General features: G+C 45.5%; 1 pseudogene; it reads left to right on the forward strand.

Moving 5' to 3' along the window:
• The first annotated feature begins 3,564 nt into the window (after positions 1-3,564).
• The window catches only part of LOC147456204 (polyphenol oxidase I, chloroplastic-like), a 75,050-nt pseudogene continuing 64,269 nt past the window's right edge, over positions 3,565-14,345 (forward strand).

Here is a 14,345-nt window from a genome sequence, read left to right on the forward strand (position 1 = left end):
TACGAGCAAACCTTGCTCTGATACCAGTTGTTAGGAAATAAGACGTAGCTAAATAGATGATTGATTAGATTACTTAATGGAGAGAGACAAATTTATATACACGAGATTATAGAGTAGAGAGAGAGAGAGAGAGAGAGTACACACGATATACGTGGTTCACCCAATGTGGGCTACGTCCACGGGAAAGCAGCCACTCAATGGCTTTAGTACTTCAAAACAAGAAGTATTTTACAAAGGGATTATACCCTTAATGGAGCTCCCGCCTTGCTTCACTCTCACCACCTCACACTCACCTTGTTGCATCAATTTCACACTCTAAAATGTGTGTAGAAATGGCCTCCTTTTATAGGCCAAAAGGGCTGCCCTCTCTTATGAGAGACAGCCATGTGTAGCCACCCTTGTGCAAATAAGTCTAAATCGGACCCTCCAATCCGCCCATGTGTGGCCGCCCTTGAGAAGACAAGTCCGCTTTTGAATTCCGCCACCGGCCATTGACTTCTGACCACCGGCCACCGGCTATTGACTTCCAACCACCGGCCATCGGCCATTGACTACCGGCCACCGGCCAACCGACCGGTTGTTTTCCAACCACTTTTCAACCGCCGTCCGGCCATAATATTCCGGAGAAAAAGAATATTCCGGCGAAAAAAATATTCCCGAGGCCTTTAAAGTTGCCCCTGATTCTTGTCCGTGAAAATTTTGGTTTCCGGTGAGTGATTTTCCTTCACGCACAATGGCTTCTCCTCATAATGGGGGCCTTACAAATGTGCGCTTTTACCACAGAAAATTACAAGGGTAAATCAGGCTCCATACTTAACAAGGAACTTCTCAGTAAACCAGTCAGGAGGGGCTGCTCAACGAACTTTGCCTTGGAAGGCGACCCCGTCCCGCCCCTGCCATAGCTGTGGGGGTCCTCACTGGGATGGTGACTGTCACAAAGCTAACTCTCATTCTTGAGCTCACTCCGCTTGGGCCAATGAGACTAACGCGGACATAAGAGGAACGTCCCAGGTATAGATCACTGAAATCAAAGAGCAAGAGGAAGAATGCGGACACAAGGAGTCTACGGAAGGAACAGTCCACGTAGGAGCCATCAAAGCTTCCCTACACTGCCTAGCAGCACGCATAAAACCAATCCCAAATATGTATGTCAAGACGTTGATCAACGGGCAATCAGAATTGGCGATGCTTGACTCTGGAGCGAGTCACAACTTTATCTCACCGTCATGTGCCAAACGCTTGGGGGTAAAGACCTGCAAACCCGGAGGAGGACGAAGCATCTCAGTAGGTTTTGTCCAGGGCGAAGATTCAAACACAACAATGGCCTACGACGTGGCGGTCCAGGTAGGTGAATGGCGGGCAAGAGTGGATTTCATTGTTGCACCCATGGACTCCTACAATCTGATGTTCGGCCTGGCCTAGTATGATTCCTATGTGATGGGATTGTATGCCAAGGGCATGAATCAACAGATGTTGGACATGAATGGAAAGGGGGTGATTGTCCCGATCATTCGACCAATGGACACGCCTCCTGCCCGCAAGACCACTCAAACTAAAGCTCCTCCTAAACCGCAACCTTACGTACCGCCTCAAGCTCGACGGCACGTAAATGCATCTCAGACTAAGACACCAACACCAACAACAACGGAAAAAGGTAAGGCTTGCGTTAGCTGGGACGAATTATTTCCGGACTCAATGTGGATCTCCCCGAAGCAAGCAGAAAAGGCTGTTAAACAGGGGGCCCACGTTCACTGCTGTGTAATGAAAGTAACATTGGCAGATTCAGAAGAGGAGTGCACTATCGGGGATATTCGCATCATCAAGGTGATTGAAGAGTTCAAAGACGTGGTACCGCCTCAACTTCCAGCTGGTCTCCCACCCAAGCGAGCGATGGACCACAAAATCGAACTGGTGCCTAGCCATTCGCCGCCAGCCCATCCACCCTACCGAATGGATGCCACACAGCTACAGGAATTGAAGAAGCAACTGGGGGAACTACTTGAAGCTGGATTCATCAGGCCCAGCAAGTCGCCTTACGGGGGCCCAATTCTATTTGTCATGAAGAAGGATGGCTCGTCTAGGCTCTGCGTCGACTACAGAGCCCTAAATAAAATAACTATCCGGAACACGTACCCTCTACCGCACATGGACAATCTAACAGACAGGTTGGCAGGGGCAAAATACTTCACTAAAGTTGATCTGCGATTAGGATATCACCAAATCCGGATCGTAGACGAAGATGTGCACAAGACAGCTTTCAGATCACGCTACGGAGCTCACGAATGGCTAGTGCTCCCCTTCTCAGCAAGAATGGATACAGACTTCGGCGACATGCTGGATGAATTCCTCATTGTGTATCTAGATGACCTACTAATCTACAGCAAGACTTACGAAGAGCACGTAGAACATGTACGCCAGGTGCTCCGCAGACTCAGAGAGTGCAAGTGGTATGCAAAGTTGGAAAAATGTGTCTTCGCAGTACATGAAGTGGAATTCTTGGGCTTCTTGGTCACTACTGATGGGATCCGAGTGGATCTTAAAAAGATTGAGGCCGTGGTGAACTGGCTTGCTCCCCGAACAATCACGCAGGTGCGTGAGTTCGTGGGTTTTACTCAGTATTGCCGGAAGTCCATCAAAGACTTCTCGAAAATCATGGCTCCCATCATAGACACCACCAAGGGTTCGCTGGCGTTCAAATGGACATAAGAATCCCAACGATCTTTTGAGCATATCAAACAAGTAATGTGCTCTCTACTGGTACTCAAGCTCCCAGAGTTCGACAACCCATTCAAAATTCACACTGATGCATCACGCATTTCCATGGGAGGGGTACTAATGCAAGAAGAAAGACTAGTAGCCTACATTTCAAAGAAGTTCTCATATCCGCAGAAGAGATGGGCTACACACGAGCAGGAGATGTATGCAGTGGTGTACTGCCTTGACCAATGGCGTCACTATGTATTAGACAAGCACACAAAGGTATACACAGATAATGTTTCCCTAAAGTATTTCCAGACGCAGTCTAAGCTCTCGCACAAACAGAGCCGATGGCAAGATTAGCTAGCAGAATATGACATAGAAATCATTCATAAGCCGGGCAAGCAGAATGCGATGCCGGATGCACTCAGTCGCATGCCCAAGGTTAATGTAGTCAGCATAATAAGCAGTGACGAGGTACTCGATCAGATTCGCGAGGCGAGTAAGACAGACCCCGCAGTGTTATAGATGATGTAGACTTGGCGTTAAGGCAAGACTTCAGTGGGACTGCTCGACTTGCGGGATTGGCTATGGTATGCTCATAACCGCGTGTATGTGCCAGATGATCCAACGCTCAAAGCAAAGCTACTCTGGGAAACCCACGACTGCAAATTTGCAGGTCACGGTGGGCAGAAGAGATCCTTCGACAGGCTAAGCCACTACTTCTTCTGGACAAAGATGCAGGAGGATGTGGTTGAGTATGTAAGAACTTACCCAACGTGCTAGCTAGTTAAGGCGTAGCGAATAAAGCCAGTAGGGCTTTTGATGTCTATGCCTACACCATCTCGACCTTGGGATGTAATAAGCATGGACTTCATCGTCGACTTGCCGGAAAGCCACGGATTCACTACCATCTTCGTGATAGTGGATTACTTTTCAAAGCAAGCACACTTCATTACCGCAAAGCCGCCTCTTACAGCCTACCAGATAGCGCGGCTCTTCTTCAAGCATGTCTTCAAAAATCACGGACTGCCCCTGGCAATTGTGTCAGACCGCGACGGGCAATTCTTGAGTGACATGTGGCGGGAATTGTTCAAGCTCCTAGGCACACAACTCAGATTCTCGTCAGCCTATCACCCCCAAACAGACAGGAAGACTGAGAAAATCAATCAAGGCATTAAAGACTACATCCATTGCTATGTTCAAGAAGATCAAAAGGATTGGGCAGATTTCCTAGAGGTCCTTGAGTTTCAGTACAACAACAGTGTGCACTCAGGGACAGGATACACACCGTTTGAACTAGCTATAGGTAAAGAGGTGATTACGCCCATGGCCCTTGCTTCGGGCACCATGCATGCAGAAGATCAGGATGCTGAAGAGTTTCTGATGGCTTGGCACAAAAGTTTGGATGTAGCCACAAAGCACTTGATGAAGTACAAAGATAAGTATGTAGCCAGACACAATGAGAAATCACGAACCGAGTTCTTTCAAAAAGGTGACTTGGTACTGGTCAGTGCACAGAACATTAACCTGCCAAAGAACTTGACACCCAAATTCAACCATCGGTACTATGGTCCATATCTGGTTATACAAGACTTCAACAACGTCTCCTACAAGCTGGAGCTACCCTCCAATGTCAAGATCCACAATGTCTTCCACATCAGCCTACTCAAACGATTTCAAGTTGATGGAAAATACGGTCGCCATGTGCCTCTGCTAGACAAAGGAGTAAACCCCTTCGAGCCAGAAATCATCATCAAACATCGTTTCAGGCTCAACAACCTGGAGTTCTATGTAAAATGGCGAGGGCGGCCAATGTCAGATTGCACTTGGGTGCTAGAAGATAGAGTCATTGCAATGGATAAGCAGTTGTTGCTTCGGTACTACAGGATCCTGGAGCTCAAGCACATGACTAGGGCATAGAAGTCAACAAACATGTACAGTAGTAGTCTAGGATGCATTAGTTCAGCACAATTATGCTTCAGTTTCAGCAAAATAAAGATACAGTATGCGACAATTATGCAATGTATGCACTATGTGGTCAGATGCTTTTCAGTCTTGACAAGGACATCAAGTTCCTTAAGGGGGGGGGAGAATGTTGGGATCCTTGTGAGAGGGAGTTTTTTCACGGCGCATCGGCGGTCCCTCCTTGCCTCAAGCGCCCCCATATGGGCTATCCCTCATGCATGCCGGCGGTCCACGTTCCCACTTTTAACCTAACACCCGCTAACCTAACGCCCTCTAGCCTAACACCCGGTGACCTAACACGGGTGACCTACCACCGGCGGGTGGCCGAACACGGGTGACCTAACACCGGCGGGTGACCTAACACCCGGTAACCTAACTCCCCAATGTGGACGGTGCTTGAGGGGGACCGAGGTCCCGTTTGGTGAATTGCCCCTCTCCGCGGCCATGCTCACCACGTGCTAACACATAACGACCCGTGGACCCGTCGCTCCCGTGAACGCAACACGACTCCGGGAGCCCCCGAAAGGCATTTTGCAAGTGAGAGCCCCGCTTGGACCGTGGCCGGGTCCATGGGGGTCCCGGGGTCCAAATCGGCCCGAGACGTGCCCGCGGGGCTGTTTCGGCATTTTGTACAGTTTTTGGAACCGCGGCTCCTTGACGGGACCGACGGTGATTCCTTGAGAGGGATTTCTACCTCAAGGCCATGGGGCTTGGGCGGTATGCCTGAGCGCCCCGAATTAAAGGACTTATATGGGAGTAGTACTCCACTCTTGGTGAACCGTGCGCATCCTACCGGGTAGCTAAGAGGGGGCCGGTTGTTCAACCGGAGCCGGGGTGGCAATCCTCACGTCCATAAAACCATCTACCCATACTAGGTTGGAGTTAGGTTAACACAGTCTTCAGAGGCGTCGGAGGGGCCTCCGTCCCTTTTTGTAATCAACTTTTTGAATCAATACAAAGCACCCTTGCATCAAAAGTCCCTTGGAAATACTTGCTCAACTTGTTGTGAAGTCGGCTAACTTGTGTTCAGGTGGAGAATCGGCGAACACGCGCGGCCCCTAAGTCCCATTTACGGGTTTCTCTCCAAGGTCCCGTAACAGGCTCCATGTAACCACCTGGCTCTGGGAAATGGGCAATCCTTTATTCGATGCACCATGCATATGTATGTGCATATGCGCAATCCCTTGCTCCAAAAAACTCCTGACACCGCTGTCACTAGTGCAATTGTGTCAGCAACAGTGTCCCCCAGTGTAGGGAGCTTGTCATCTGTAGCTTTTGGTGTAGGATCAAGGGGGAACTCCATCTTGGTGCATATGTGTCTAAGATCCTCATCTAGATAGACACCAAAACCCTTTCTCACATTGTGTAAGATTAAATACTCCTTATCTTCTATAATTATGCTACTGAGATGGCTAATCTCCACTTTGAGAGTTGCAGTAGGGTCACAACGAGCCATGGATGGGCACCTTGGAGGTGCCATCAATTTTCTCTCTCGTTTCAACTTCCCCTTTCAAGCTGTGAGGATATTTAATAGCTTTCAATCTTTGCTCACTTTGGACATATATAGGGACGAGCTTGGGATCGTTACGATCTAGCAGCACCCCACCCAGTGCCAGATGTGTGATGTCCATCTCCTTTGAGGAGGACTCCTTATTGACAAGGAAGAAGAGAGTGGAAATTTTGGACAAGAAAGATTGCACATGCATTTACCCTATTATGTCGTGAAAAGTGTCATTGTGGAGTTGCATGGTTTTCTATAAATCCATTGTGTGGGTGAAGAACCCGTGAAGATCATTGAATCCAGCATATTCGGTGTCCTCTAGGAAAAGAAGGAACCACAAAAGGGGTGTTTGTGGCTCTTTCGATGTTGTTGCTGCGTGGGAGGAGGATGTGCTAGCATGTGCTTCCATGGTGATCACTCTCTCTCCCTGTGTGTGTGTGTGTGTGTGTGTCTTTCTCTATGTATCTCTCTCTCTCTCTCTCTCTCTCTCTCTCTCTCTCTCTCTCTGTGTGTGTGTGTGTGTGTGTCTTTCTCTTTGTCTCACTCTCAAACGTTGACAGACAAATAAGAAGCCCCCTCCCCTATATAACCCCCCCCGGCCACGGCCTGCTACTGAAAAAGATACCATCCCAAAGGTCTTTGATATCATACAAACACACATGGGTGCGCACACAAACACCCAAAAAAAATCTAGAAAACTTAATAAACTAAGGTGATACCATCTATACTACATATAATAGGGGGAGGGATTCTGGCACCCTTCCCCTCCCACGGGTCAACACCTTCTTGATTTCGGTAGTCCGATCGTGCCCAAGCGGGTAGCTACAATCTAAAGCTCTCGCTTTCACCGTCATGTCCTTTCCCTAATGCACGGAAATTGATGAGGTGTTCATTAAGATACCCTTTCGTTTCTTGCAGACGACACACTCTAGAGGCCTCACCTACACTTAGAGCACGAGCTGCGAGCAACACCTGATGCCATTTTCCCCTCAAGCTTAGTTGTCCGCTTTGACTTACAAACCTACAACTACCCACCCTTGGTCCCTCGAGGCTTGAAGGGGTCTCTTTGATCGCTCATGTGCTCTACATTGTCTTCAGTGGTAATGAACTGGGACATTCCATCCAGAATGAAGAGAGAGAGAGAGAGAGAGAGAGAGAGAGAGAGAGAGAGAGAGAGAGAGAGAGAGAGAGAGAATAGGTGCCACCTCCGACACGCGGCACGTTGAGTCCTACTCTCATCAGGGAGAACCCCACCTCTCTTGTCTACATCAGCTCCCAGGCCCTCATCTCCCCTAGGGCTTTTCACACAGCCGCAAGCCTACAAGCACCAGCACAGTTGTCCACCTTGGGGCACTCCAAGGGCATGGACTGCCTCTGACTTTCTCATATCCTATCATTGCCAAGGTCGTGCTTGATTGATGGCAGCTGCCACTCAGCTTGAAGATAGTGATGGTGGTTGAAACATGAAGGTAGTAATTGAGGGTCAAGAGGTGTCCTACGCTACTTCATATCTGGGGGTTGGATAGGGCTTCCAAGGGCTAACGTGGAAGCAAGTACAGAAATGGTAGTCCTGCCATGCCAAGGATCCCCCAGAAACATTAGGAAATTTCGGAGGTCATTTGGAGGGCCATATGAAGGAGAGAGAAAAATAGAGCGCATCTAATGAGCAGGAGGCCTACGTTACGTAGGAAAGTATTGATAGTCGTTTTTCGGCTCTCTGTAATTGCCATAGTGAGTTATCTCACCCTATCAAATCATTCAAACACTGTGGTTACCCTCACCCTTTCACTGTATATAGGTGCGTGTGAGTTAGGGGACTTTTCCCATATCTCCTTACTGAAATAAAAAACCCTCAATTAGCTAGTCATTGGGCTAGTTGAGCCAAAAAAATAAAAAATATAAAAAATATAAGTATATTATGGCCCATGCGTATGTAAATATTTCTTTGTATATAGGGCCTAAATAAAAGATTTTTTCATAATTATTTTGGTATTTATTTAAATATTTCTACCTAGGTGTGTGTTATTTATGCTCTGTACATTGCCTCACCATTACCACAATTTTTCTTACCATTTTTCATACTCTTTATTCCATATATAAATATTTTCATGTAAGCTTCTCTTCTATTTGGTGTAACTCCACCCCAACAAAAATCCAAAAAAACTAGTTTTATTTATGTGTATATTTTTTCACTATTGTGATTTTTCCCTTCCTACATCTATTTTGTTTTTTTTCTAAAAAATTAGAACACCAAAAATATTTATCTTTTATGGTAGCCTCATAATGAGAGAGATTTCTTTTGACCCCTTTATATTTTTTCCACTTATATTATTTATATTTGACATGTACATATTTTTTAGACCCCTCAATATTTGATTTTCTTAGTTGTACTATTCACTTATATCATGATCTCAACAATATCTTCAATTATAGACCTACCAAATAAGGTCAAGGGTAGGTGGCATGCATACATGCACTATGGAGGGCTCACTCTTGGAGGTATTCAAAAGAATCATCCAAAGAAGGACCCCACAAGGACCTTGTGCAGTGGAAAAAAACGGTCGGTTTTGCTAAATTTTTAAAGTTCACTTGCTCTACGAATTTGAAAAGGTGATACAAACAAAAGTTGTAGCTCATGGGCTGAACTTTTGCCTCAAATTTTTTTCATATTTTTTTGAGCTACGAGCTGTGAGCTATGATTTTATTAGTGGACCCCAGTTTTCCCATGCTATGCAGCCACACTCTCTCTTCCACTTCATCATTTTCCTCTTTCACACACACTTCTCCACTCATCATCCCCACCTCTCTCACCACTCCTCTCTGCACCCTACTCACCTTCTCCTCAACCTTGAAGAATAAGAGAAACCATGGTGAACTCATACCTCCCACACACAATTCCATTCCAAAATTGACCAACTAGTCTCATTTTTCCTCCTCCAAATTATCCATATCTATCAAAAAAACCAAAAAATTCAGCCTCTTCTCTTAAAAGACAGCATCATGGTGGTTGATTACTCAGCTTCAATTACCTTGTCTCTCAAGGAAGGTCAAGAGTGGAGAAAAAATGTACTGTCAAAGCTAGTGGACCGTCAACAAGCGTCAAAATTGGCCCTACTCAAGACACTTGGAGCATCAACCTTGTAAGAAATCCATCTTTTCTTACCTCTTAAGAGTTCTTCTTCCTTATTTGTATCCTACATGGATACTCCCATTGTAAATATCCAATTCCATTTGTAAATTAATACTAACTCTACTAACACTAACCCACTATGAAAAGTCCTATCACCTCCATTTCTCTCCTCTCTCTTTCCCCACCAACTTCTTGATAATTCCAAGCAAAATAAATTAGATAAATTGCTGAAAATCTAACCCAACCATGGTTAGAGGAGTAACCCTAGCCTTCAAATTGCTATAAAAGGAGGGTGTAGCTAGCACAAAAAGGGGAAGAAGAAAGAGCACTATGCTATAGCTTGAGAAGCCAAGCTCAACCTCTTGAGAAGGAGCTCTTGAGTGGAATCTCATTGGTATTAGGCATATGTATGTGTTGTATTAGGGGTGATTAGCAAGGGAACTCTATGCCATTGTAAGAGAGAGTGATCATTAAATTGAGAGTAGGAAATCTATCATTTCTCCTACTAGAGTAAGCCCAACATTTTCTGAATCCAGGAGGGTGAATTTGGACTAAGCATGGATACCTTGTCTCCCTTCCAATGTGAAGTCATGGACAATAATGATGTGTAAGTGTCTTGGTGTTTTATTTAAGTTCTTGATAGCTTGTCTCCGGGTATTGTTATCAATTTAGCCATAAATCCCACATGCTGTAAGAGGGCGACAGGGTGGAGAGGACTCCCGTGGCTTTAAGACAGTGATTGGGGTGGCTTTTTTCTTGTGATGTGTTGTGGTGTAATTTACTCAGGCTATGTTGAACAAATACTAATCTCACTTGATTGGTCATGACAGATTTGTAAGAAGGCATTAGTGCAACAAGCACCCCCTTCCCCCTTCTCTCTCTTTCTTACATATATATATTTATGTTTGCTTGATCATTAACGATACACTTCAAAGCAGCCCGAGCACCATCTCTCTCTCTCTCTCTCTCTCTCTCTCTCTTTCTCTCTCTCTCTCTCTCTCTCTCTCTCTCTCTCTCTCTCTTGTTTTAGTGTGTGAGAGTGTTCCATTGGTGTTAGGGTTAGTGTAAATTCCTTGCTTGTTTGTGGGTTGCTCTAACGATTCTCCTCTTTTGCGTCCTAGTTCGCTCTTAAACTAGGTGGTGCCCCTTGTGTAGTTGGGATTTGGCTGTGGGTTTGTTGTTTTGGTTTGTGTTGTGTTGTGCCACAGCCCCATTGAGCAGCACGGGAGCCTTGAAGGGTGTCTAGAGGTTGCTCTTCTTGTTGCCCGCCCCGGACCGCTTCAAATTGGTGCCCCCACGGAGGACAACAACTCGTGTATGTTTTTGTGTAGGATCAACTTTTAGCATAGTCAAGTAGTTTGCATGAATCACGAGAGTTTGTATGATCCTTTCATTCCCATTGCAAGGCAAAAGATACAAATAATTGTTAGTACTAAGTTGCAATTTCAACGGGTAATTCGTAGGATTTTAGGTCCTCTTAGGTTAGCCGAGATAAACACTTCGGTAAATCCTTTTATTTTGCCTCTCATTAGGTACGATATTAGCTTGGACGTCTATATTTTTGTGTTATTTTAAGCATTAGGACATGCATAGGCCATGGATAATGGCCCAGGTATAGAGGTTTTTCCCTTTCATTTTACTCCACACATTAGAATAAACGTTGCAATTAGTAGAAAGATCCATTTTCAACAACGAATGGTGTTCATGTTTGGTGCCCAAAGAGTAGGAGAAATTCTTGCATCACCAAACCCTGTCATTCTACCTCTCATCAACTACCACAGTTCTTTTGATGTACATGTGTTCATTTTATTTTAAAATGAAGTGCAGCCCGGCAAAATAGTGTGTATGTTGTTTTTTCTTTGTCCAAGTTGTTACAAGAAACAAAAAAAGATCATTTGTTCTAACAGGGAATGTGTGTGCAGTGAAAGTTCAATCCTTAGAGATCTAGCTCTATTACCAATTGAGTTGCAGGAGCAAGTAGTAAGGCGTCTCCCTCATAACAAGAGGGTGGTGAAGTTAAGACGAAAGGTCCTACGCGTGGATTCCATTTTCCTCTTGTTGTTGGGCACTAAGGAAGACCGCGCATTCATCCAACTAGTGTGTGCCCTAAGATTGGTAAATAGAGTGAAATTTGGCATTTGCCGAGTGCATTTCACCATTGAGGAAGACTCTTCAGGAAACTTGCGGCCAGAGGCCAGAGTTCATGCTTCATAGACTCACATTTGGTGAATTTTTCCCTCATTTGCGTCTTATTAATAGTCTTCCTTTCTCTTTCAACAAAGGAGATAGGGAGCTATTCAGAGCTTGTCTTAATAAAGAGAGCATAGAGAAGATTGCAAATTTGTATAAATTCTCATCCTTCTCTACTTTCTATGACACTTTGTTCATAGAGACATTGTAAATCTCTTTATGCTTTTGAATGATTTAACCATAATCCTAAGGAGTTTTTGTCCAGGAATTTTGTAGCACAAGTGGAGTCTTTAAATCTTGCAAACTTGATTGGACTTGATGAGGATGTTCTTTATGAAATTGTGAGAAGGTTGCCTCACTCCGACTGTGTGGAACTCGAAGGAAAGGAGCTCCTAGTCAATTGCTACTTTCTCACGGCCTTCGACGAGCATGAAGATCTAGTTTTTATACAAACCGCTTGTGCGTTGGGAATTGTAAAGAAAGAGGATGCAAGAGAGCTACACAAGACAAGCACAAAGCACACAGAGATGGAAAGCTTCTTCTTCTTCTTTACTGAAAAGAGAGTACAAAAAATGACTAAGTGCTAAAGCTGAAAAGTAGCACATATGTACATGCGGTCACTAAGTGTGAACTCGCCAGAAGCGTACTAGGCTGGCACTATAAGTGTAGTCCAGCTATAGAATCACTGGCAGAGATCCTCCGTGTCAGTCACCTAACGCGCCAGAGCGTAAATGCCGTAAGCGGCCAAGACCCGTAGTGGATGCCAGCTCAAGGTGTAGAGCTCGACATCTCAACACTCCCCCTCGAGCATTGCATGTCGCAGAGTCCAAGCATAGTCCCAAAACATCGAAGCTTCTCAGCTCCGAGGGCCTTGGTAAAGATATCCGCTATCTGCTCCTCCGTGCTGACGTAGACCAAGTCGATGTCGCCCGCCAACACTCGCTCTCGAACGTAGTGGTAATGGACCTCTATGTGTTTGGTCCTAGCATGGAACACTGGGTTCCTAGCCAACTACATGCTGTTGAGGTTGTCACAATGAATGACAATCTGCTGGTCCACCTGCACTCCCAAGTCCTCAAGTAATGTGCGTAGCCAAGCTACCTCACACGCCGCAACTGCTGCACCTCTGTACTCGGCCTCTGTGCTCGATAAAGCAACCATAGGCTGCTTTTTGCTGCTCCAAGTAACAGCAGCACTCCCAAAAGAGAACATGAAGCCACTCGTAGATCTCCTATCAACAATGCTACCTGCCCAATCTGCATATGTATACCCATCCAATGCTAATGGTGCATTTGCTGCATAGAACAATGCGTAGTCAAGAGTCCCTTGCACATACCGAAGTGTGCGTCGTACTCCATCCAAATGTGGCTTCCTCGGAAGCTGCATGAACTGACTCTCCAAGCCTACAGTGTAGCTCAAGTCTGGCCTCGTGATAGTCAAGTAGATTAGACTACCCACCATCTTCCTGTACATATTGACATCCTCAACAACATCACCCTTCTCTGCACTCAGCTTTGCATTCACATCCAAGGGAATAGAAATTAGCTTACAATCAGCCATACCATACTTTGACAACATGTCCACAGCATATTGTCTCTGTGACAGCCATACACCCTCTGGAGTCCTGATCACCTCAATGCCAAGAAAGTAGCGCAACTCGCCCAAATCTTTCATTTCAAACTCCTGTTTGAGAAGACCCTTCACATGGTCAATCTCCATAGCATTGTCACCCACAATAATAAGGTCATCTACATATATGGTAATGACCACAATCCCCACATCACTCTCACGTACATAGAGTGAATGATCAGCATGAGCTCTCCTAAAACCAATACTGACAAGATACTTGGCAATCCTGTCATACCATGCTCTAGAGCCCTGCTTCAAACCATACAAAGCTTTGAGAAGTCTGCATACATAATCTGGGTAACCTGGATCGACATAACCAGGTGGCTGATCCATATACACTTCCTCTTGCAACTCACCATTCAAGAAGGCATTCTTTACATCCATTTGATGCATAATCCATCCTCTAGATGCAGCCATTGCTATGACAGCTCTCACAGTCGTCATCTTTGTCACTGGGGCAAAGGTCTCCTCATAGTCTATGCCATACGTCTGTGCATAACCCTTTGCGACCAGCCTTGCCTTGTGACGCTCAATGTTACCATCAGCCTTATGCTTGGTTTTATACACCCATTTACATCCAATATCTTTCTTGCCACTTCGCAATGGCACCAACTCCCATGTGTCGTTTGCTTCCAATGCAGCCATCTCTTCATTCATTGCATCATCCCAATGCACATTTCCAACAGCATCCTCAAAACATGTGGGCTCCACATCCTGTATCACCTTAGCCATGTAGGCTTGGTGATGCGCTAGATACCCATCATAAGTCAATTTCTGAACTGGATTTTTGACTCTATTAGATCTGCGCGATCCTGGGTCACTCCTTTGCCCTCTAGCATCTTGTTGTACTTTCCTTACACCACGTGTCCTGACAGCCGGAATTCCAAATTTCTCATCAAGACTTTGTTCAAAACCATCTGAATCCATGCCTACACGTAAAAAACCTGATGATGCATCAGCCATAATGGGAGGTTCATCAACCTTTTCCTTTCCTTTTCGTTATACATTCCCTGTACCTGTTGGTGGAGTAACCTGCGTACGTAGTCTACCATTCCATGGTTTCTCAACAGAGCCACGAGAACAGGACTCTTGTGGTCCACTCAAAACCTGTGATTGTGGCCTCACATTTTGTACAACCACATCATCTTTTACATCAGCCCCAATAGTGCCATGTGCATTACTGTACTAGCTGCTCATCTCATCGTAGACTACATCTCTGCTCACTCGTAA

Source organism: Adiantum capillus-veneris, chromosome 6 (genome assembly GCF_014529385.1).
Source record: "Adiantum capillus-veneris isolate H3 chromosome 6, ASM1452938v2, whole genome shotgun sequence".
Lineage (NCBI taxonomy): Eukaryota > Viridiplantae > Streptophyta > Polypodiopsida > Polypodiales > Pteridaceae > Adiantum > Adiantum capillus-veneris.